Genomic DNA, 23,404 nt, shown 5'->3' with positions numbered 1-23,404 from the left:
AAATATACAACCACTCACAGCCTACCAATCCATGGAGTGGGTATTGCTTGGTATATTGTTGCACAATAGAGGCTTGTATGGGGCGCTTTTCACATATTGGTAATGCACAGCATCCAGATTAACAGCCTATTAGTGACCCCCATATTATTCAATCAGGCGGGCTGCCCAGCTCTATCCAAATGCCTACCACTAGGGTTGAGCGACTTTTACATTTTTGGGATCGAGTCGGGTTTCGCGAAACCCAATTTTGTGAAAAGTGGGGTCGGGTGAAATCGGCCGATTATTGCATAAAGTCGGGGGCCGACCGAAAGGACAGGAAAACACCTACAGTGCCCATTTTAATGCCAAAAACATAAATTCTTATTACTGAAGCTTGTCAATCTTAATTTACTTTATAATAATAGTTAGGCATTGAAAACTTGGGCTCATTTGGCTAAAGTTGTGGGGGGTATGGCTGGCTCAAGTTTTTCGTGGGCCCAGGAAACGAGGAATACGTCACGGCGGTGGAGCAGGGAGAGGTAAGTATTTCAACTTTGCAAGTGCTGTGATCCTGAGCAAGCAGGGGGGACCTACTCTTTCGCATTGGCACTGGCACAGGGCCCCTCAAAGTACGGCGGTGTGTTTGACGGCGGTGGCGCCTCCCACCAGCAGAGACACTTTTGCGTACTATGAGGGGTCCTGTGCCAGTGACGTCGCCAACGAGTATGCCCCCCACCTGATGAAGGAACCTGCACTTTCATCTGCACCTTCCGCTTTGTCCCTGTGTAAGGTGGTATAGTATGCGGGAAGGGGAACCTAACTTTCAGCAGGGTCAGATTCTGGCTGTGTAGAGTACAAGGGGAATGTAGTGGTCTGGGTCAATGTACCAGCAGACTCATCTAGCAGTGGCTGGGCAAGGGGCAGGATGAGGAGGAAACACAGATCTAGGCCCAAATAATAAAGTGGGCTAAATGCAGTTCAAAATTGGTAACAGGACTAACCAGGTGGCATTGATTTGTTCAGTGGAGGACAACTGTAATGAGAGGCTGACACAGTGAGTAGGCCCAAATAAGTAAGTAGGCTAAAAGCAGTTCAAAATTGGTAACAGGAGTAAACTGGCGGCATTGCTTTGTTCAGCGGAGGACAACTGTAATGGGAGGCAGACACAGTTAGTAGGCCCAAATAAATAAGCTAAATGGAGTTCAAAACTGGTAAAAGGACTCAACAGGCGGCATAGCTTTGTGCAGTGGAGAACAATTGTAATGGGAGGCAGACACAGTTAGTAGGCCCAAATAAGTAGGCTAAATGCAGTTCAAAACTGGTAAAAGGACTAAACAGGCGGCATAGCTTTGTGCAGTGGAGGACATCTGTAATGGGAGGCAGACACAGTTAGTAGTCCCAAATAATTAAGTAGGCTAAATGCAGTTCAAAATTGGTAACAGAAATAACCAGGCGGCATTGCTTGGTTCAACGGAGGACAATTGTAAGGAGTGGCTGACACAGTGAGTAGGCCTAAATAATTAAGTAGGCTAAAAGCAGTTCAAAATTGGTAACAGGACTAAACTGGCGGCGTTGCTTGGTTCAGCGGAGGACAATTGTAAAAAGTGGCTGACACAGTGAGTATACCCTAATAATAAAGTAGGCTAAATGTCTGCCAAAAAATTTTTCAGAAAGAACCAGGTGGCAAAGCAAGGTACAGGGGTGGGCTCCTCTGCTCAGTAGCAGACAGTGGTAGTAGGCGCAACGTTTTAACTGGTCTAAATGGAGGCCAGGGCCCCTGTATATTTTAACTATCATCTATCATTTCAACAAATTTGTATTGGCAGTGCCATTGAAGGATTTAACAGCACAGACTAAACAGTGGTGGAGCAGGGAGAGGTACGTATTGCAAGTGGTAGAGCACTGTTCGAGCTGGGGGGGAACACTCTCTCGTGGGCTGCGGTACTGGCACAGGGCCTCTCATATTAAAACGGTGTGTCCGACGTTGGTTGTGCACCACCACCGTCAGAGACACTTCATTGTACTATGAGGGACCCTGTGCCAGTGCTGTCGCCCAAGAGTGGGCACACCCACCTGTCCAGGCAAACGGCACTCGCACGGGTGCTTGCGCCAGGTGGTGACCATGGCTGTCATGAATCCCCAATGGCTAGGGATAGCACAGGACAAGCAAAGTATAACAAATATCGGACGAGCTCTAGGGTGATGGAACCTGGGCTGACCGCTGCCCTACGCCTGACAAACGCAACTAGAGATAGCCAGGGAGCGTTCCTACGTTGGTTCTAGACGCCACGCACCAGCCTAAGAGCTAACTAGTACTGCAGAGAAAACAAGACCTCACTTGCCTCCAGAGGAATTAACCCCAAAGGTATAGTTGCCCCCCACATGTATTGACGGTGAAATGAGAGGAAGGCACACACATAGAGATGATGTATATAGCTTTAGCAAATAGAGGCCCGCTGAAAACTAGAAAGCAGAATGATACAAAAGGGGACTGAGCGGTCAGCAAAAAACCCTAATCAAAAAAACCATCCTGAGATTACAAGAACCCATGTGCCAACTCATGGCACATGGGGAGAACCTCAGTCCACTAGAGCAACCAGCTAGCATAGAGACATTCTAAGCAAGCTGGACCAAAAACCAAACAACTGAAAATCAGCACTTAGCTTATCCTGAAAGATCTGGGAGCAGGTAGGCAGGAACCAAACAGAGCACATCTGAACACATTGATAGCCGGCAAGGGAAATGACAGAAAGGCCAGGTAAAATAGGAAACACCCAGCCTCTGATGGACAGGTGGAAACCAAAGGCCGCAACCCACCAAAGTCACCCAGTACCAGCAGTAACCACCAGAGGGAGCCCACCAACAGAATCCACAACAGTACCCCCCCCCTTGAGGAGGGGTCACCGAACCCTCACGAGAACCCCCAGGGCGATCAGGGTGAGCTCTATGGAAGGCGCGGACCAAATCAGTCGCGTGAACATCAGAGGCGACCACCCAGGAATTATCCTCCTGACCATAACCCTTCCACTTAACCAAATACTGGAGTTTGCGTCTGGAAACACGAGAATCCAAGATCTTTTCAACAACATACTCCAATTCTCCCTCCACCAGCACCGGAGCAGGAGGCTCGACCGAAGGAACAACGGGCACCTCATACCTCCGCAACAACGACCGATGGAACACATTATGAATAGCAAACGATGCTGGGAGATCCAAACGAAAAGATACAAGGTTAAGAATCTCCGAGATCCTATAAGGACCGATGAACCGAGGCTTGAACTTAGGAGAAGAGACCTTCATAGGGACAAAACGAGAAGACAACCACACCAAGTCCCCAACAAGAAGTCGGGGACCCACGCGGCGATGGCGATTAGCAAACTGCTGAGTCTTCTCCTGAGATAACTTCAAATTGTCCACCACCTGATTCCAAATCTGATGTAGCCTGTCCACCACCACGTCCACTCCAGGACAATTCGAAGATTCCCCCTGACCAGAGGAAAAACGAGGATGAAACCCCGAATTACAAAAAAAAGGAGAGACCAACGTGGCAGAACTAGCCCGATTATTAAGAGCAAATTCGGCCAGTGGCAAAAAAGCAACCCAGTCATCCTGATCAGCAGAAACAAAACACCTCAAATAAGTTTCCAAGGTCTGATTAGTTCGCTCTGTCTGGCCATTCGTCTGAGGATGGAATGCAGACGAGAAAGACAAATCAATGCCCATCTTGGCACAAAACGTCCGCCAAAATCTAGACACAAACTGGGATCCCCTGTCAGAAACGATATTCTCCGGAATCCCATGCAAACGAACCACGTTCTGAAAAAACAAAGGAACCAACTCAGAGGAGGAGGGTAACTTAGGCAAGGGCACCAAATGAACCATCTTAGAAAAGCGGTCACACACAACCCAGATAACGGACATTTTCTGTGAAACCGGGAGATCAGAAATAAAATCCATGGAAATGCGTCCAAGGCCTCTTCGGGATGGGCAAAGATAACAACAACCCACTAGCCCGTGAACAGCAAGGCTTAGCTCGAGCACACACTTCACAAGACTGCACAAAGGTACGCACATCCCTAGACAAGGAAGGCCACCAAAAAGACCTGGCCACCAAATCTCTTGTACCAAATATTCCAGGATGACCAGCCAACACAGAAGAATGGACCTCGGAGATGACTCTACTGGTCCAATCATCCGGAACAAACAGTCTTTCCGGTGGACATCGATCCGGTTTATCCACCTGAAACTCCTGCAATGCGCGTCGCAAGTCTGGGGATACGGCGGACAATATTACCCCATCCCTAAGGATACCAGCAGGCCCAGTGTCTCCAGGAGAATCAGGCACAAAACTCCTGGAAAGAGCATCTGCCTTCACATTCTTTGAACCTGGCAGGTATGAAACCACGAAATTGAAACGAGAAAAAAATAATGACCAACGAGCCTGTCTAGGATTCAAACGCCTGGCAGACTTAAGGTAAATGAGATTCTTGTGATCAGTCAAGACCACCACGCGATGTTTAGCACCCTCAAGCCAATGACGCCACTCCTCAAATGCCCACTTCATGGCCAAAAGCTCCCGATTACCCACATCATAATTGCGCTCGGCGGGCGAGAATTTTCTAGAGAAGAAAGCACATGGATTCGTCACCGAGCCATTAGAACTTCTCTGTGACAAAACCGCCCCCGCTCCAATCTCGGAAGCATCAACCTCCACCTGAAAAGGAAGTGAAACATCTGGTTGACACAACACAGGAGCAGAAGAAAACCGGCGCTTAAGTTCCCAAAAGGCCTCCACGGCCGCAGGAGACCAATGAGCAACATCAGCACCCTTTTTAGTCAAATCAGTCAAAGGTTTAACAATACTGGAAAAATTAGCAATGAACCGACGATAAAAATTAGCAAACCCCAAGAACTTCTGAAGGCTCTTAACAGATGTAGGTTGTGTCCAGTCACAAATAGCCTGAACCTTAACGGGATCCATCTCAATAGTAGAAGGAGAAAAAATGTACCCCAAAAAAGAAATCTTCTGGACTCCGAAGAGACACTTTGAGCCCTTCACAAACAGAGAATTGGCCCGCAAAACCTGAAACACCTTCCTGACCTGTAGAACATGAGACTCCCAGTCATCAGAAAACACCAAAATATCATCCAAATACACAATCATAAACTTATCCAGATATTCACGGAAAATATTGTGCATAAAGGACTGAAAGACTGACGGAGCATTGGAGAGTCCAAAAGGCATTACCAAATACTCAAAATGGCCCTCAGGCGTATTAAATGCGGTTTTCCACTCATCACCCTGTTTTATCCGCACCAGATTATACGCACCACGAAGATCTATTTTAGTGAACCACCTAGCCCCCTTAATGCGAGCAAACAAATCAGTAAATAATGGCAATGGATACTGGTATTTGACTGTAATCTTATTCAGAAGGCAATAATCTATACAAGGCCTCAGGGAACCATCTTTTTTTGCCACGAAAAAAAAACCTGCTCCCAGAGGGGACGAAGATGGACGAATATGTCCCTTTTCCAAGGACTCCTTAATATAATTCCGCATAGCAGTATGCTCTGGCAGTGACAGATTAAATAAACGACCCTTAGGGAACTTACTGCGAGGAATCAATTCTATAGCACAGTCACACTCTCTATGAGGAGGGAGCGAATTGAGCTTAGGCTCCTCAAAAACATCCTTATAATCTGACAAAAACGCAGGGATCTCCGAAGGAGTCGATGAAGCGATAGAAATCGGAGGTGCATCATCATGAACCCCCTGACATCCCCAGCTTAGCACAGACATTGTTTTCCAGTCCAGGACAGGATTATGAGTTTGTAACCATGGCAGACCAAGCACTAGTACATCATGTAAATTATACAGTACAAGGAAGCGAATCACCTCCTGGTGAACGGGAGTCATGCGCATGGTCACTTGTGTCCAATACTGCGGTTTATTCATAGCCAATGGTGTAGAATCAATTCCCTTCAGAGGAATAGGAACTTCCAGAGGCTCTAGACTAAAACCGCAGCGTTTAGCAAATGACCAATCCATAAGACTCAGGGCAGCGCCTGAATCCACATAGGCATCGACGGAAATGGAAGACAGTGAAAAAATCAGAGTCACAGACAAAATGAACTTAGACTGCAGAGTATCAATGGCAAAAGATTTATCAACCCTTTTTGTGCGTTTAGAGCATGCTGATATAACATGAGCTGAATCACCACAATAAAAACACAAACCATTTTTCTGCCTATAATTTTGCCGTTCACTTCTGGACTGAATTCTATCACATTGCATAGTCTCAGGTGCCTGTTCAGAAGACACCGCCAACTGGTGCACGGGTTTGCGCTCCCGTAAACGCCGATCAATCTGAATGGCCATAGCCATAGACTCATTCAGACCTGTAGGCGCAGGGAACCCCACCATAACATCCTTAATGGCCTCAGAAAGACCATTTCTGAAGTTTGCAGCCAGGGCGCACTCATTCCACTGAGTAAGCACCGACCATTTCCGAAATTTCTGACAATATATTTCCGCTTCATCATGCCCCTGAGAGAGGGCTAATAAAGCCTTTTCAGCCTGAATCTCTAGGTTAGGTTCCTCATAGAGCAATCCCAATGCCAGAAAAAACGCATCCACACTGAGCAACGCAGGATCCCCTGGTGCCAATGCAAATGCCCAATTCTGAGGGTCGCCCCGTAGGAACGATATAACAATCTTGACCTGTTGCGCAGGGTCTCCAGAGGAGCGAGATTTCAAAGAGAGAAACAATTTACAATTGTTCCTGAAATTCAGGAAGGTAGATCTATCTCCAGAAAAAAACTCTGGAAAAGGAATTCTAGGTTCAGACATGGGAGTGTGAACAACGAAATCCTGTATGTTTTGAACCTTTGCCGCGAGATTACTCAGGCTGGAAGCCAAACTCTGGACATCCATGATAAACAGCTAAGATCAGAGCCATTCAAGGGTTAAGAGGAGGTAAGAAGCAGCTAGACAGCAATTAAGGGCTAGGCAGCAAAACTCTGAAGGGAAAAAAAAAAAAAAAAATTTCCTTGAACACTTCTTTTCCTCCTGCTTCAGCCCAAACAATTAACACTTTGTGGGCCGGCTATACTGTCATGAATCCAAAATGGCTAGGGATAGCACAGGACAAGCAAAGTATAACAAATATCGGACGAGCTCTAGGGTGATGGAACCTGGGCTGACCGCTGCCCTACGCCTGACAAACGCAACTAGAGATAGCCAGGGAGCGTTCCTACGTTGGTTCTAGACGCCACGCACCAGCCTAAGAGCTAACTAGTACTGCAGAGAAAACAAGACCTCACTTGCCTCCAGAGGAATTAACCCCAAAGGTATAGTTGCCCCCCACATGTATTGACGGTGAAATGAGAGGAAGGCACACACATAGAGATGATGTATATAGCTTTAGCAAATAGAGGCCCGCTGAAAACTAGAAAGCAGAATGATACAAAAGGGGACTGAGCGGTCAGCAAAAAACCCTAATCAAAAAAACCATCCTGAGATTACAAGAACCCATGTGCCAACTCATGGCACATGGGGAGAACCTCAGTCCACTAGAGCAACCAGCTAGCATAGAGACATTCTAAGCAAGCTGGACCAAAAAACAACTGAAAATCAGCACTTAGCTTATCCTGAAAGATCTGGGAGCAGGTAGGCAGGAACCAAACAGAGCACATCTGAACACATTGATAGCCGGCAAGGGAAATGACAGAAAGGCCAGGTAAAATAGGAAACACCCAGCCTCTGATGGACAGGTGGAAACCAAAGGCCGCAACCCACCAAAGTCACCCAGTACCAGCAGTAACCACCAGAGGGAGCCCACCAACAGAATCCACAACACATGGCCCTGTGGGGGGAGTCAGCCCATTTAGGGAGGTATAAAAATGGCCTATGGTGGACATTCAGCAGCTGCAAATGGAGGAATTGGAGCAGTCAGTAGGAGGAGGCCAAAAGCAAGACATTTTTCAGGCAAGATACGTGTCAGCAGGGGAAGGTGGGGCCAAATAATTGGAAATCCATGATTGGTTCATTTTAATGAAGGTTAGGTCATCGACATTTCGGGTAGCCAGACGTGTCCTTTTTTCGGTCAGTATTGAACCAGCCGCACTGAAGACTCTTTCGGATAGCACACTAGCAGCAGGGCAAGCGAGCTCATGGCATATTCTGCCAATTCAGGCCAGGTGTCTATTTTAGATGCCCAGTAATCAAAGGGGAATGACCTGTGAGGGAGAACATCGATAAGGGCGGAAAAGTGGTTTGTAACCATACTGGACAAATGCTGTCTCCCGTCACTTTGAATCAATGCAGCAGTACCTGTCGTTTCAGCGGTCATTGCGAAATCACTCCACAACCTGGTCATAAAACCCCTCTGTCCAACGCCACTTCGGATTTGTGCACCTCTAACACCTCTGCCATGTTGCCCACTATGCCTCGTGTTAGAACCATCACCGCCGCTGTGTGCTGGGAATGCCTGAACCAAACGGTCTACAAGAGTTGCTTGTTTGGTAGCCAATATTTGCTCAAGGTTCTCATGTGGCATGATATTTTGTAATTTCCCTTTATATCGTGGATCCAGGAGGCAGGCCAACCAGTAATCGTCATCGGTCATCATTTTGATAATGTGGGGGTCCCTTTTTAGGATATGCAAGGCATACTCAGCCATGTGGGCCAATGTTCCAGGTGTCAATTCACTGTTTGTGCTGTGTTGAGGAGCACTTTCTTGCAAATCAACATCACTTGTGTCCCGCAAAAACCCTGTACCTGACCTTGCAACGCCACCAGTTTCTATTGTCCCCTGAGACGCATCTTCCTCCTATAAATATTCATCCCCATCATCCTCCTCCTCCTCCTCTTCATCCGCCTTCTTGTCCAGGAGAGTTCCTTGAGCAGACAATGGCTGACTGTCATCAAGGCTTCCCTCATCCTCGGCTGCAGACGCCTGCTCCTTAATGTGCGTCAAACTTTGCATCAGCAGACGCATTAGTGGGATGCTCATGCTTATGATGGCGTCGTCTGCACTTACCAGCCGTATGCATTCCTCAAAACACTGAAGGACTTGACAGAGGTCTTGTAGCTTCGACCACTGCACACCAGACAACTCAATGTCTGCCATCCAACTGCCTGCCCGTGTATGTGTAAACTCCCACAAATAGATTACAGCACGCCTATGTTCGCACAGCCTCTGAAGCATGTGCAGTGTGGAGTTCCACCTTGTTGCAATGTCGATTATTAGGCGGTGCTGGGGAAGATTCAGCAATCGCTGATGGTTCAGCATATGACTGGAGTGTGCGGGCGACCGGCGGATGTGCAAGCAAAGTCTTCGCACCTTGAGGAGCAGGGCTGGTAACCCCGGATAATTTTTCAGGAAGCACTGCACCACCAGGTTCAAGGTATGAGCCAGGCAAGGTATGTGTTTCAGTTGTGAAAGGGCTATGGCAGCCATAAAATTCCTTCCGTTATCACAGACTACTGTGCCTGCTGCAAGATGTACACAGCCATGACTGAGTTTCTTGCTGCAAGTACTCAGCCAGAACTTTGGCGGTGTGTCTGTTGTCGCCCAAACACTTCATTTCCAACACAGCCTGCTGACGCTTACCACTAGCTGTTCGATAATGGGATACCTCGTGTGCAACACTGGCAGCTGCCGATGGAGTGGTCGTGCGACTGTGCTCTGTGGACGAGCTTTGGCTTCTGAAGGAGGAGGGGGAGGGGGAGGAGGGGGAGGGGTGGCGAATGCCTACAGCCAACTGTTTCTTAGACCGTGGGCTAGGCAGAACTGTCCCACTATGGCTGTCCCCTGTGGACCCTGCATCCACCACATTAACCCAGTGCACCGTGATGGACACGTAATGTCCCTGGCCATGCCTACTGGTCTATGCATCTGTTGTGAGGTGCACCTTTCCACTGACTGATTGCCTCAGTCCATGGACAATGCGGTCTTTGACATGCTGGTGGAGGGCTGGGATGGCTGTTCTCGCAAAGAAGTGCCGACTGGGTAGGTCATAGCGTGGTACTGTGTAGGCCATCAGGTCTTTGAAAGCTTCGCTTTCAACCAACCGGTAGGGCATCATCTCTAACGAGATTAGTCTAGCAATGAGGCCGTTCAAACCCTGTGTCCGCGGATGAGAGGATGAGTACTTTCTTGTCCTAATGAGAGTCTCTTGTAGGGTGAGCTGGACTGGAGAGCTGCATATGGTTGAACAAGCGGTTGTGGTGGTGGTGGACATGGCGGATTGAGAGAGGGTTGGTGATGTTATTCTTGATGTTGACCTACATACAGTGTTTCGTACCAAAAACCTTGTGATTCCCTGACTGCTTTGGCCTTGCGACGATACCTCCACATTTGCTGCTGGTGGTGTCCTAACCGGTGGGCTTACAGTGAGGGAAGCAATGTAGCGTTGCTGACTACCTTCATTCCGAGCAGGTGCACCAACGGTACGAGACGTTTGGTAGTTAGTCCAGGCTTGCAAGTGCATGCTGGTTAAATGTCTATGCATGCACGTTGTATTTAAATTTTGGGGATTCTTCCCTCTGCTAAAGGTCTTTGAGCATTTCTTACAGATAACTTTGCACTGATCATTCGGATCTTGGTTAAAAAATTGCCACACTCCACTATTCCTACTATGGAATACCTTTTCAGGCATTGCACGCTGTGCTACTTTCACCGGATGGCCACGCTGTCCTAAAACTGTTTTTTTGGTTGACAAATGTTTTTGGCCTGAGACGGGCCTGCCAGATGAAAGCTGTTGCGATGTAGATGGCTGCTGCGGATCATCCTCCTCCGCTTCTGAGCTACTGTCAGCGGCACCCTCTTCCCCTAATGGCTGCCAATCTGGGTCAACAACTGGGTCATCTATCACCTCCTCTTCAATGTCATGTGCACCTTTCTCTGTGTCACCGTGTAAGGTGCTGTAGTGTTCGGGACACGGCACCATAGTCTCATCAGGGTCAGTTTCTGGCTTTGTACACTGCGAGGGCAATGTAGTGATCTGAGTAAATGGAACAGCATAGTAATCTAGCTGTGGATGTGCATCAGTGCACTCCTTGTCCGATTCATCTTGTAATGGGCTGTTAACAATTTCCCTTTCTAACCCAGGCACGGTATGTGTAAAGAGCTCCATGGAGTAACATGTTGTGTCGCCTGATGCATCCTTCACTGTTGGTTTGGGTGAAGGACACAAGGAAGCGACTTGTTCCTGATCAGGAGCATCCACTGACGACTCGCTGCTTTTAAATTTGGAACTTTCTGAAGATGAGGTGAAAGAGCTAGAGGCTGAGTCAGCAAGGAAAGCCAAAACTGTTTCCTGCTGCTCCTGTTTTAAAAGCGGTTTTCCTACTCTCAGATAAGGGAGCCTTCGAGGCCTTGTGTAGCCAGACGATGATGCTGGCTCAACACCTCCAGCCTTAGCTGCTATTTTGCTTTTCCCACTACCACCAGATGCTCCACCAGCACCACCACCACCATCAGTACCAGCTGGCAACGACCGCCCACGGCCTCTTCCACCAGACTTCCTCATTTTTGGGAAAATCTAACCAAAATAACAACCGTTATATGGTACTGTAAAACAAGGTAGAAGGTGTATATAAACTTGTTGAGAATTTAATTCTCCCTTTTTTGGGGGGGAGACTGCACCACAACTCAGGCCCAGTGTATAACACAACACAATGTAAGTGGCAGCAAGTGGCTGATACACGACAAACTAAGAGGACTGAGGTATATCCACTTTGTGAGAATTTGAATCTCACTTTTTTTGGGGGGGAGACTGAACCCAAACTCAGGCCCAGTGTATAAAACAACACAATGTAAGTGGCAGCAAGTGGCTGATACACCACAAACTAAGAGGACTGAGGTATATCCACTTTGTGAGAAGTTCAATCTCACTTTTTTCTTTTGGACACAGAACCCAAACTCAGGCCCAGTGTATTTTACAAAGCAATGTGAGTGGCAGCAAGTGGCTGGCTGATACACCACAAACTAAGAGGACTGAGGTATATCCACTTTGTGAGAATTTCAATCTCACTTTTTTTTTTGGACACAGAACCCAAACTCAGGCCCAGTGTATTTTTCAACGCAATATGAATGGCAGCAAGTGGCTGGCTGATACACCACAAACTAAGGGGACTGAGGTATATCCACTTTGTGAAAATTTCAATCTCACTTTTTTTTGGGGGGGAGACTGAACCAAAACTCAGGCCCAGTGTATTTTACAACACAATGTGAGTGGCAGCAAGTGGCTGGCTGATACACCACAAACTAAGAGGACTGAGGTATATCCACTTTGTGAGAATTTCAATCTCACTTTTTTGGGGGGGAGACTGAACCCAAACTCAGGCCCAGTGTATTTTACAATGCAATGTGAGTGGCAGCAAGTGGCTGGCTGATATACGACAAACTAAGAGGACTGAGGTATATCCACTTTGTGACAATTTGAATCTCCCTTTTTTTGGGGGGGAGACAGCACCACAACTCAGGCCCAGTGTGTAACACAACGCAATGTAAGTGGCAGCAAGTGGCTGGAAGATATCTGAAAAAATCCAAGGACTGTAGTACAATTTCAATCTCCCTACAATGATCTCAGGACAAGTATGGCAGCAACAAAACGGACTGCTGCACACAAAAGTGTGGACAAATAAACAAGATAACTGCAGAAAGGAGCAACAGGATTTTTGCTTTTAAAAAAAGTAGTTGGTTTGCACAGCAGTGGTGCAAACAGCAATGCAACTATCAGGGAGCCTTATAAGGCAGCCTAATAAGCTACAGAGCTGATGCACAAAGATATAGACTCCACTGTCCCTGCAAAACAAAGGTGGTGTTGGACAGTGAAAATCGCTACAGCACAAGCGGTTTGGGGGTTAATCTTCCCTCCCTAACTATATCCCTGCTTCTGACGAAGCTGCAGCAACCTGTCCCTATGCTAAGATCGGCAGAAGTAAGATGGCGGTCGGCATGCACGCCCCTATATACCCCCTGTGACACCGCAGAAAGCAAGCCAATCACTGTCATGCCCTTCTCTAAGATGGTGGGGACCGAGACCTATGTCATCACGCTGCCCACACTCTGCATCCTCCTTCATTGGCTGAGAAATGGCGCTGAACGCGTCATATGAAACGCGACTTTGGCACGAAGATCGCCGACCTCATGGCCGATCCCACAGTGGGATCGGGTCGGGTTTCATGAAACCCGACTTTGCCGAAAGTCGGCGATTTTTGAATTTGTCCCATCCGTTTCGCTCAACCCTACTTCCCACACCACTGTTTACAAGACCAATGGTATGAAGAGTTGCAAAATGAGAGCATCATTATGTTCTTATTAAGATGGAATACCTGAACTGGTACTGGCTGTAGAATTATCTTTTCATGATGGAAAACTGTGAAGGGAGATTTAGAGGACAAGGTTGTCAATTCTCACTTGATTGAGGTAATGCCACTAAAATTCCAAACTTCCACAGCATCTATTTTTGCTTCAGTTCTTGGAAGTGCTCAGAAGGAGTTTTCAGTATCTAAAGCACCTAACTGAAGAAGCACGATTGTGGTGCCCTGTGTGGATGACGTAGGACCTGTCATACACGAAGCAGGAAAAAACCACTGTGATTCTAAGAAGAGAGAAGGCACTAAACCAAGAGCAGAGAAGTGAGGACGGACTAGGCCGCAGGCCTTTGAGGGAGGACGACATGACAGGGTTGAATGGGCCTATAGGGGGTGAGCAAAAAGGTGGGGGCGATAATATGGAGTGAGCTGGAGGAATTATTTGAATTGGGGATTACGGATTGGCTGAGGGCAAAGTAGGCAAGAAGGTGGGGGCGATAAAGGGGGATTGATTATAAAAGGAGGCACCCATCTTAGAGGAGCAACCATTTTGGTGCCCCTCTGATTAGATAGCAAGCTCTGTGGGAGAGAGAAATAATGGAGGTTGAGGCAATTCTTCAGCATCTTCGCGATGCAGCTAGAACTAGGGGAAAGACTGGCTGCAGGCTTCACTTCAGGGTCTGCTTCCTGTAGGGGGATCTGGGTCAGCCAATTTACTGACCGAGGGCCGCCGGCCTCGGAGGTCTCGGCCTCCGGAGCGCTTGAGCCCCGAGGTCACCCCCAGGGCCCGTCGCCGTATGAGGAGCCCCTCAGGGGACCCTCCGGTTCCAGCAGCAGACCGCGGCACCGGCGGGCGCTGCCAGGGAGCCGGGAGGAATCCCACCAGTCGGCGGGGCCTGCAGCGGGGGGAGGTGTCGGCCTCCCCTTCATCAGACAGATCGTCAGCTCTGCCGGAGCAGGGAGTGGATCGGCCGGTACCCAGCCTGGAAAGGGGCCGGCTCAGCGGCGACAAGCGACGCAGAGGAGCGGACGAGGGCCTGTACGGCGGGCGCCTCAGACGGCGGCGCGGCGCGGCAGGTCAGCATACTCACCGGTAACAGCAGGTGAGCAAGAACCAGGCGCAGGAGCGGCGGCGAGCCCATCCATCCGGGCCGCCGCTCAGCGTGATATGAGGGACTCTCAGGCGGCAGCGGCACAGGCCCCTGAGCGCAGGGCAGCCAGTGATGGGCCCCGGTTTAGCCCCGCCCACTCACTGACTGCTGCTGCTAGTAACTGTTTCAGTGCTGGAAGCACTGTAGATAATGTAACTGCATGGGATCATAGCCAGAGGGGGGTTCAGACAGGAGCTACAGAGGGAACGGGGGCACTAGATTATGGGGGGGCTATAGCAGCTAGCGGGAGCAGGTTAGCGGAGCTTCCCGCTGCGCGCCTTGGATCATCGCGGGCAGCATCCGTGGTTCGGGACCACGCTGTGGGTCCTATCACCGCAGCGACATCTCAAGACTGGCCTATGGAAGTTCATGGATCATCAAGCCCACACGGACAGGGAGGAGCACGGACTGTACGAGCGCATCTGGACCCGGGATCAGCGGCTGCTGGGATCACAGCGCCCAGGCAGCCAGGTGAGAGTGCTATTTTATCTTCTTTATTGCCATCACTATCTCCTAATGTTGATTTATGTAGAGGGGGAGTTGCTGTAAGGGGGGTTAGTGTTGGCGAGGGTATTTTAATACAAGGGTTAAAAGATTTGTTCCAAATGTGGGAGGCAAGGAATAGGCAAATCGAACCATCGCCGTTATCAGCGTGGTTGGGGAACGTTCGGGAAAGGGGGGTCCTGGGGGCAGAAGGAGTTGGTGACTTGGGCGGGCCAGGATCCAGTATCTCTCAAGGGGCTCCATTGGCACCTGGGTTGATATCAGTTGGTAGTTGCGAGGTAGTTCAGCAGGGAGGCTCGACGACAACGGAAGGTGGGACTAAAGAAAAGGATGAGTCAGTCCGGGTTGATGATTCGGCTAAGGGAAAAGTGTACGTGTGTTTTGAGGGGCCTTTAGGTTCGCATTTGAAGCCGGAGGTGAAAGAGAGAATTTGGAAAGGGGAGTATGTTGAAATATTTTCACTGCTCCCTTTAGAGCGTTTTAATTTAGATAAAGCCCGTAGGGATGATTCCAAAAAAGAGGACGAGGAGAAGAGAAGGTTTAGATTAATCCCTCGTACCTTTTCTAACTGGTTACAAGCTTTCGTGATTTTTGCTAGTGTGATAGGGGAGAAATCGCCAGAAACTTGTGCCCCCTTGTTTTGCTATTTAAATATCATTGGGGAAGCGTACAGGGTCTATGGGGGTCAAGGGTGGATTAGATATGACGAACAGTTCCGTCAACGTAAAGCCGTGCGTCAAAATATTAGGTGGGATCACAAGGATATTTCTTTGTGGATGAGAGTGACAGCACCGGTCAGGCCGAATCAGAGTTCGCAGTCATTTCTTGGAGGCACCGGGGGTTCAGGACAGTCAGGGCACTCGGTGGTTATACAAAAGGGACTGTGTTTTGCCTTTAACGAGGGGACATGCAGGTTCGGGGCAAAATGTAAGTTTAAGCACGAGTGTTCTTCATGCGGAGGAAATCATGGGGCGGCGAGATGTTTCAAGGGAGGGAAGCACAAAGGGTCGGATGGATTTGACAAAAGGGGTGACTCCAGTGCGGCTGGCAGAGATGGAGCCGTTTCTAAGTAGATATCCTGATACAAAGGCAGCGTCCACTTTGAGAGATGGTTTTCAGAATGGTTTTTCAATACCTTTTGTGAACGTTAAGGTGCAGTGGTCCAAAAAGAATTTGAAGTCGGCCTATGTTTTTCCCGAAGTGGTCACGGAAAAATTGAATAAGGAAGTGTCACTTGGTAGAATGGCCGGCCCTTTTCAATCTCTCCCTATTGAGGGATTGAGAGTTTCTCCTTTGGGGGTGGTACCCAAAAAGGAGGCTAATAAATTTAGGTTAATCCATCATCTTTCGTTCCCAAAAGGTTTATCAGTGAACGACGGCATTGATCCACAGTTGTGCTCGGTTCTTTACACGTCGTTTGACACAGCTATGGACTGGGTTAGAGGTTGCGGACAAGGGGCTTTATTGGCTAAAACCGATATTGAGGCCGCATTTCGTTTGCTTCCTGTTAATCCGAATAGTTTACATTTGTTGGGGTGTTTTTGGAATGGGGGTTTTTACGTCGATCGTTGTTTGCCGATGGGTTGTTCCCTATCGTGTGCATATTTTGAATTGTTCAGTACGTTCTTGGAATGGACAGTAAAAGATGTTTCCGGGCTCCGATCTTGCATCCATTATCTGGATGATTTTCTGTTTGTGGGCCCAGCACATTCCGCTGATTGTTCAATTTTGCTTCACTCCATGGAGAGTGTGTCAAACAGGTTCGGCGTTCCGTTAGCCGCTGACAAGACGGTAGGTCCGGTAACATCTTTGAGTTTTTTAGGCATCGAGATAGATACGGTGGCAATGGAGTGCCGCTTACCTATGGATAAACTCGTGAGCATGAGATTGGACGTGAGGAGGATGTTTGAGTCAAAAAAGGTGACGTTACATGTCATGCAATCATTGTTGGGTAAGTTGAATTTTGCATGCCGTATCATGCCAATGGGTAGGGCGTTTTGTCGCAGGATGTCTTTGGCTACTGTAGGAGTTCGGTCCCCTTCTCATTTTATTAGGCTTCGAAAGGCCTTAAAGGATGATTTGAAAGTATGGATGCTTTTTCTGGATTCATATAACGGGAAGTCATTGTGGATTGCACCTGTGGTGCCTGCGGAGGATTTGGGTTTTAAGATCGGCCCGGTGGACGAACGAGGTTTTTGTTTGGTCTTTCGAGAGAATTGGCTAGCGTGTCGGTGGCCGTCTTCATGGGTGGATAATGGTTTATCTGCAAATCGAGTGCTGTGTGCGGTTTTTCCCATTGCTGTTGCTTTATCCTTATGGGGATCAGAGGTTTGTAATATGAAGATTTGTTTCGGTTGTGAATCAGAAGGCGCTGTGAGAGCGCTAAATTCACTATCATCCACGGATGCAGCGTTGCTAAGAGTTTTGCAACATATGGTTTGGCTGGGTCTTAAGTTTAACTTATGGGTCACTGCGGAATTTCAGTCGTCTAATGAATCATTGACTGGCGACACTATTTTTTATTCGCAGCGGGATCAGGTTCCAGATGGCATATCGCAAGTGGATCTCGTGCGGGTTTTCTGCCCGGAGGAACTATGGAAGCTTCCGTTGGGGCAGTAAGAGGGTTACTGTCTAGGTCATTGGCGCCAGGAACTTGGTCGCACTATGTTAAGGCCTGGGATATTTGGGTAGATTGGGGTTTGTCGCTGGGATCGGATATGCATGACAACGAGAAATTGCTGTTGCTTTTAGGTCAAAAATGGGATTGCGGTTGGTCAGTATCAAAAGTTAATCAATTTTTGGCTGGTTTAGCATTTGGATTTAGATTCAGGGGGCTTCATGACATAACTAAATCATTTATGGTCCTGCAGGTGATGAAGGGTTGGAGTAAGGGTTGGAAATCCTTAGATGGTCGACGCCCTGTGTCCTATGAGATTCTATTACAGTTAGGCGAACAATTACCAAGGGTATGCGCTTCTCAGCCGGAAGTGGTTTTGTTTAAGTTGGCATTTGCTTTGGCATTCTTTGGGGCGTTTCGTTTGGGTGAGTTGGTCAGCCCAGCTAAGAATAAAAAAGGGGGATTAAAAGGTCAGGATGTAGTCTTACAAGGGGATAAGTTGGTTATTTGGCTGCGTCAATCAAAAACCGATTTGGCTGGAAAAGGGTGTAAAATTGAGCTATTTGAAGTACCGGGTTCCCCATTGTGCCCGGTATTATGCTTTTGGGAATTTTCAGAGGGGAAGGTTTGGGTTGATGAGCCACTGTTGTTACATGACAATGGATCGTTTTTATCTCGGTATCAGTTTATCACTATATTTAAGCGCTGTTTGATGCTAGGAGGTATTTCAACAGAGAAGTTTTCGGGTCACTCATTTAGGATAGGGGCAGCTACGGAAGCGGCTAGAAGAGGTTTAGGAGAGGACGTGGTGCGGAGGATCGGCCGTTGGGAATCCGCGAGGTTCAAGTCTTATATTCGTCCGTCCTTGGTCTAAAGGGGGATTTTAGAGTTGGTTGTAGATTTATTAGGGTCGTGCTTTACGATTACTATGTTTTTGGTTTGTTATTTTTTCTTTTCAGGAAAAAGGCCGTTACTGGCATGGATTATGGGCCACTCATTTGTATTTTGGGCAGCAGTGCGAGCAGATGTTCGCCCTCAAGGGAGACAGCTCGGCGTGGAGAAGTCATCAGCGACCATACGTTGGATTGGAAAACGGGGAATGTACTGGAAGCAGCTCTTGCCAGAATTTCATAAGTTTGTGCGTTTAGACAGGGTGCCGGATTTATTAGTACTTCATTTGGGGGGCAACGATCTCGGTAAACGCCCTTGTAGAGAGCTGATCAACGACATCAAATTTGATGTTTTAAGATTGTGGGCCATGTTCCCGCGTTTATTATTAATCTGGTCGGATATTGTTCCTAGGAAAGTTTGGTTCGGAGCTCGGTCAGTGCAGGGTATTAACAGGGCCAGGATAAAGGTGAATAGAGCAATTTCACGTTTCATGGTACGGAATGGGGCTCTTGTGATTCACCATTTAGATCTGGAGTCAGGGACGGCGAATATTGGAGAAAAGATGGAGTGCATTTGAATGCTATTGGTTTGGACTTATGGTGTCTTGCGGTGCAGGAGAGTATCGAAAAAGGGCTGTTGGTGTGGCGGGACACGAATGTCTGAGGTGTCAGGACATTGGTGTTGGTGGCGGGGGGGGGAAAGAGGTCCTCGAAGTTGGTGGTGATAAAAAATGGCGGTTTGGAGGGGGGGGGATGTGTGAGATCCTGGACTCCCCCTGGTGTGGCTTAGAGAATTAAGGGTTATACAGTCGAGAGGACTGGGGACGTGGGATTTTGGTGGATATTGGCCGGGCGAGTCTTTAAGCGTCTCTGAGCTGGTGCGGCTGGGGGCAGGGACACGACCTGGAGGCCAAATTGGAGAGATTTGATACGAGTTGGTTGGCTCTTGGGGCTTCGAGGACCGCCTTCCCTGGGGTTTCAATGTTAATTAACTGTTATGTTTAAATGTTAATAAAAGATGGCTGCTGTGGCCAAATTTATCCAAACGAATGTTCTATGTGTAATTATTGGAACAGGGGCCACAACAGGGCGGGTAGAAATTAGATACTAGTAATTAAGGTTATTGGTTAATTTAAGCGAAACTCACAGGCATCATGAATACCTAATGTCATGTCCATTGGACCGGATTGCATTGTCTGTGAGCATAATAAACAGTCATTTTTAGCGTCTGCAGAGAGGGTTGGACACTTTTTCACTGCATACTACTATGCTGTAAAAGAGACCTTAATGGTGGTGGCTGCACTTTGTATGGTGAAAACCTAGGTAAAAAATTGCCTTTAATTATTTAAAAATAGATGTAATTTTTTTTTGTTAGCCAGTTACATTCCTATCAATTAATATGTTTTTAGCATACAAGTTGCGTGGTGGTTAAGAGACTGTATTTTGCCCAGATGTGCAAAATAAGTCCATGTAATTTAGGAAATGCCTGAACACATGCTGCTTTAATTTATGTCACATATTCATGATGATTTTACAGTAATTTCAAAATACAATTGAAGAAGACAATAATATGCACTTGTTGTTTTGTGTTTTTTTTGTGCTTACCTGTAAAATCCTTTTCTTGTACTATCAATCGGGGACAAAGGACCTTGGGTTATAGCTGGCTTCCTCTATTTAAGGGTTTGCTTCTCCCACTAAATGTGCCCCTCTTGTAGTCCATGAGTTTGTTGAAAGCAGTAAGAGAAGTAGAAAAACTCTAAGGCTGGAGTCACACCAGTGTATGGCATCCGATGCAAGAGCAGCGGATGCGATAAGCTAATGACCCGCGGGTCCTGCTCTGCTGAGAGCAGGAGCCGAGTGTCATGCTACTATGCTTTGATCCTCTTGCACAGAGGATCAGAGCTCAGTTGCAGAGGAGGTGGGGAAATTAATTTCTCCACCTCCTCTGCTTCCAGCGTCAGCGTATATCGCGCTGCACTCGGGTGATATCCGAGTGCTGTGCGTTGGTTCACTCACACCCGTAGACTTATATGGGTGTGAGTGAGCTGAGTCTCGCTGCCATTCATAGCATGCTGTGATTGTTCTGGGATGCCAATTCGGCATGAGAAAATAATCGCAAGTCTGAGCTGCTCCATACAGCAGCACTGGGCCGAGTACTAGGCGATGTTTTTTTGCATAGCACTCAGCCATGTTGTGCAGTAGTGTGACTCTGGATAAGAATAAATGTATTACTTAAGCTAGAACTATAACAGAACACATGGAAAGAAAGTCAACGTGCTCAGTGATACTTGAATATCACCCAAGTTTCTGGGAACTTAGATGTGCTCAGCATTGGCTGGTACTCGGATTTGAAGCTTGAATCACTGCCCCTCATATTTGTCGCCTGTTATGCAGCCAATAAGTATGTAGGAATTGCCTGTCAGTCACAGTAATGCTGTAGCCATATTGGTAGTGGCATTACTGTAATTGGCTGGCCTCATTACCTCGTTAGAGATTATAAAAGGACAGGTGCCACTGTGCTCAGCTCACTGATATCTTTGCACAGCTCCGGGACAGTTCCGATTGGAGGAAGAGAGCAGTTATCCAAGCCTATGTGTGCACAGTTTAATGAATCAGAGTCCTCTAGTTTTGATACTGATGTTGATGCTGAAACATCATATTAACAATCACTCTAGGGGATAATCTTGTGCTTTGCTGTTTGTTACAGATACATTCTGCATTTAGCCTAGGAAATGTTGCAAGAGCAGGGAGAGTGGCAAAATATAGCCTCTAGGCAGGGCTTAGGGCTTTGCAGTCCATTGCTAAATATATAGCTGCTGCACATGACCACATTCTTTTTTTGGTGGGGTGAAAAATGTACTATATTGTCATCCATAGAGTATTACCTGCTTTGCATTACATTTCGGTGGTATGTAACACTCCAAACAGAGTTCAAAATATTTTCTTGATCTAATAAGTTATCCATAGAGTATTATGTATTTTGTAGGGATGAGCAAACGTGTTCGGTGATACTCAGATATCACTCGAGTATCTGGGTGCTCGGATATGCTTAGCACTTGGCGAGCATTAGCTGATGCTTGAATTTGATAATCGAGTCTCGCTCCAGATGTTTGGTTTACACAGCCAATAAGCATGCGGGGATTGCCTGCGAGTCACTGTAATGCTGGAGCCATCTTGGTTTAATGAATCAGAGTCCTCTAGTGTTGATACTGATGCCGATGCTGAACCATCATACTAACAGTCCTTCTAAGGGCTAATCTTGTGATTTGCTGTTTGTATCAGGTACATCTGGCATTTAGCCTAGGGAGGTACATTTGCAGGAGCAGGGAAAGTGGCTGAATACCGTCTCTAAGCAGGGCTTAGAGCTTTGCAGTCCACTGCAAAATAAATAGCTGTAGTAGTTGATCACATTCTTTTTTTGGGGTGAAATAATTGACTACACTTTCATCCATAGAGTATTATGCGCTTTGTAGTTCTTTTTGGTGGTGTATTAGACTCCCAAAAAGGAGTAAAAAAAGTTTTTGTATTCAATTACTAATCCATATAGTATTAGGTGTTTTCTGCTACATTTCAGTAGTAAATAATACTCCAAAAAAGCGTTGAAAAATATTTCTGGGTTCAATTAGCCATCCATAGAGTATTGGGTGCTTTTTGTTACATTTCGGTGGTATATAACATTTCAAACTTTTTTATGGAATGAGTTTGTCATCCATATAGTATTATGTGCTATGTGTTACATTTTGGTGTTATGCAATACTCCAAAAAGGTGAAAAAAATTCTGGTTTCAATTAGTCATCCGTATAGTATTACGTGCTTTGTAGGTATGGGCGAACGTGTTTGGTGATACTTGGATATCACTCAAATCCTGCCCCGCATGTTTGGTGCCTGTTACACAGTGAATAAGCTTGTGGGATTGCCTGCAAGTCACTGTAATGCTGTTTTATGTTATAATTGAGTGGTATATAATCAAAAATTTTTGAGAATTCAGTAAGTCATCCATAGAGTATTACGTGATGTGTTAGATTTCGATGGTATATAACACTGCAAAAAAAAAATGTTCAATCATTTTTCTGGATTAATTTAGTCACTAATAAAGTATTACGTGCTTTGTCTTACAATTCGGTGGTATATAAAAGGGATGAGCACACGTGCTCGGTGATACTCGGTTATCACTTGAGCATCACAGTGCTTGGATGTGCTTGTTAATCAGTGAGCAATTGGCTTTGCTCAACTTCAAAATCAAATCCCGCCCCAAATCTGTGGCACTTGTTACGCAACCAATAAGCATGCGGGGATTGCCTGTGATTCACTGTAATGCCATAGCCATCTTAATTGTGGCACTACTGTGATTGGCTAGCCATCTGACATTATCAGAGCTAAAAAAGGGAAAGGGGCTGCCTGGCTCAACACACTGATGCCATTGCACAGCTCTGTGACACTTTGAATTGGAGGGAGGGAGTGCTTGTCTAGGCCTGTGTGCACAGTATAACAAATCAGAGGCCTGTAGTGTTAATACTGGTGGTGAAGCTGAGCCATCATACTAACAGTCCTACTAAGGGCTAACCATTTGCTTTGCTGTTTCAATCACATACAATCTACATTTAGCATAGGGAGGGAGAGAGCGTCACAGGAGCAGGGAGAATGGCTAAATACAATCAGTAGACAGGGACTAAGGCCGTGCAGACCATTGGAAAATATATAGCTGCAGTTTTTTGTGGGGGCTAAAAATTTTGAATATATTTTTATCTATCAAGTATTCTGTGCTTTGAAGTTTTATTTGTGTTATATAACACATTCAAAAATTGTTGACACATTTTCCTCGGCTACATTTCTCTGACATACACTATTTCGCAGTATGGAGTATATTTCTATGATTTCTGAAACTGAGCAAAAGCTTTTATAAGTTTTGTAGGCTTCCATTTCTCAGCCATACAGT

This window comes from Ranitomeya variabilis, chromosome 5 (genome assembly GCF_051348905.1).
Source record: "Ranitomeya variabilis isolate aRanVar5 chromosome 5, aRanVar5.hap1, whole genome shotgun sequence".
NCBI classification, from domain to species: Eukaryota; Metazoa; Chordata; class Amphibia; order Anura; family Dendrobatidae; genus Ranitomeya; species Ranitomeya variabilis.
The sequence above is the reverse complement of the archived record's forward strand: the minus strand, read 5'-3'. Positions refer to the sequence as shown.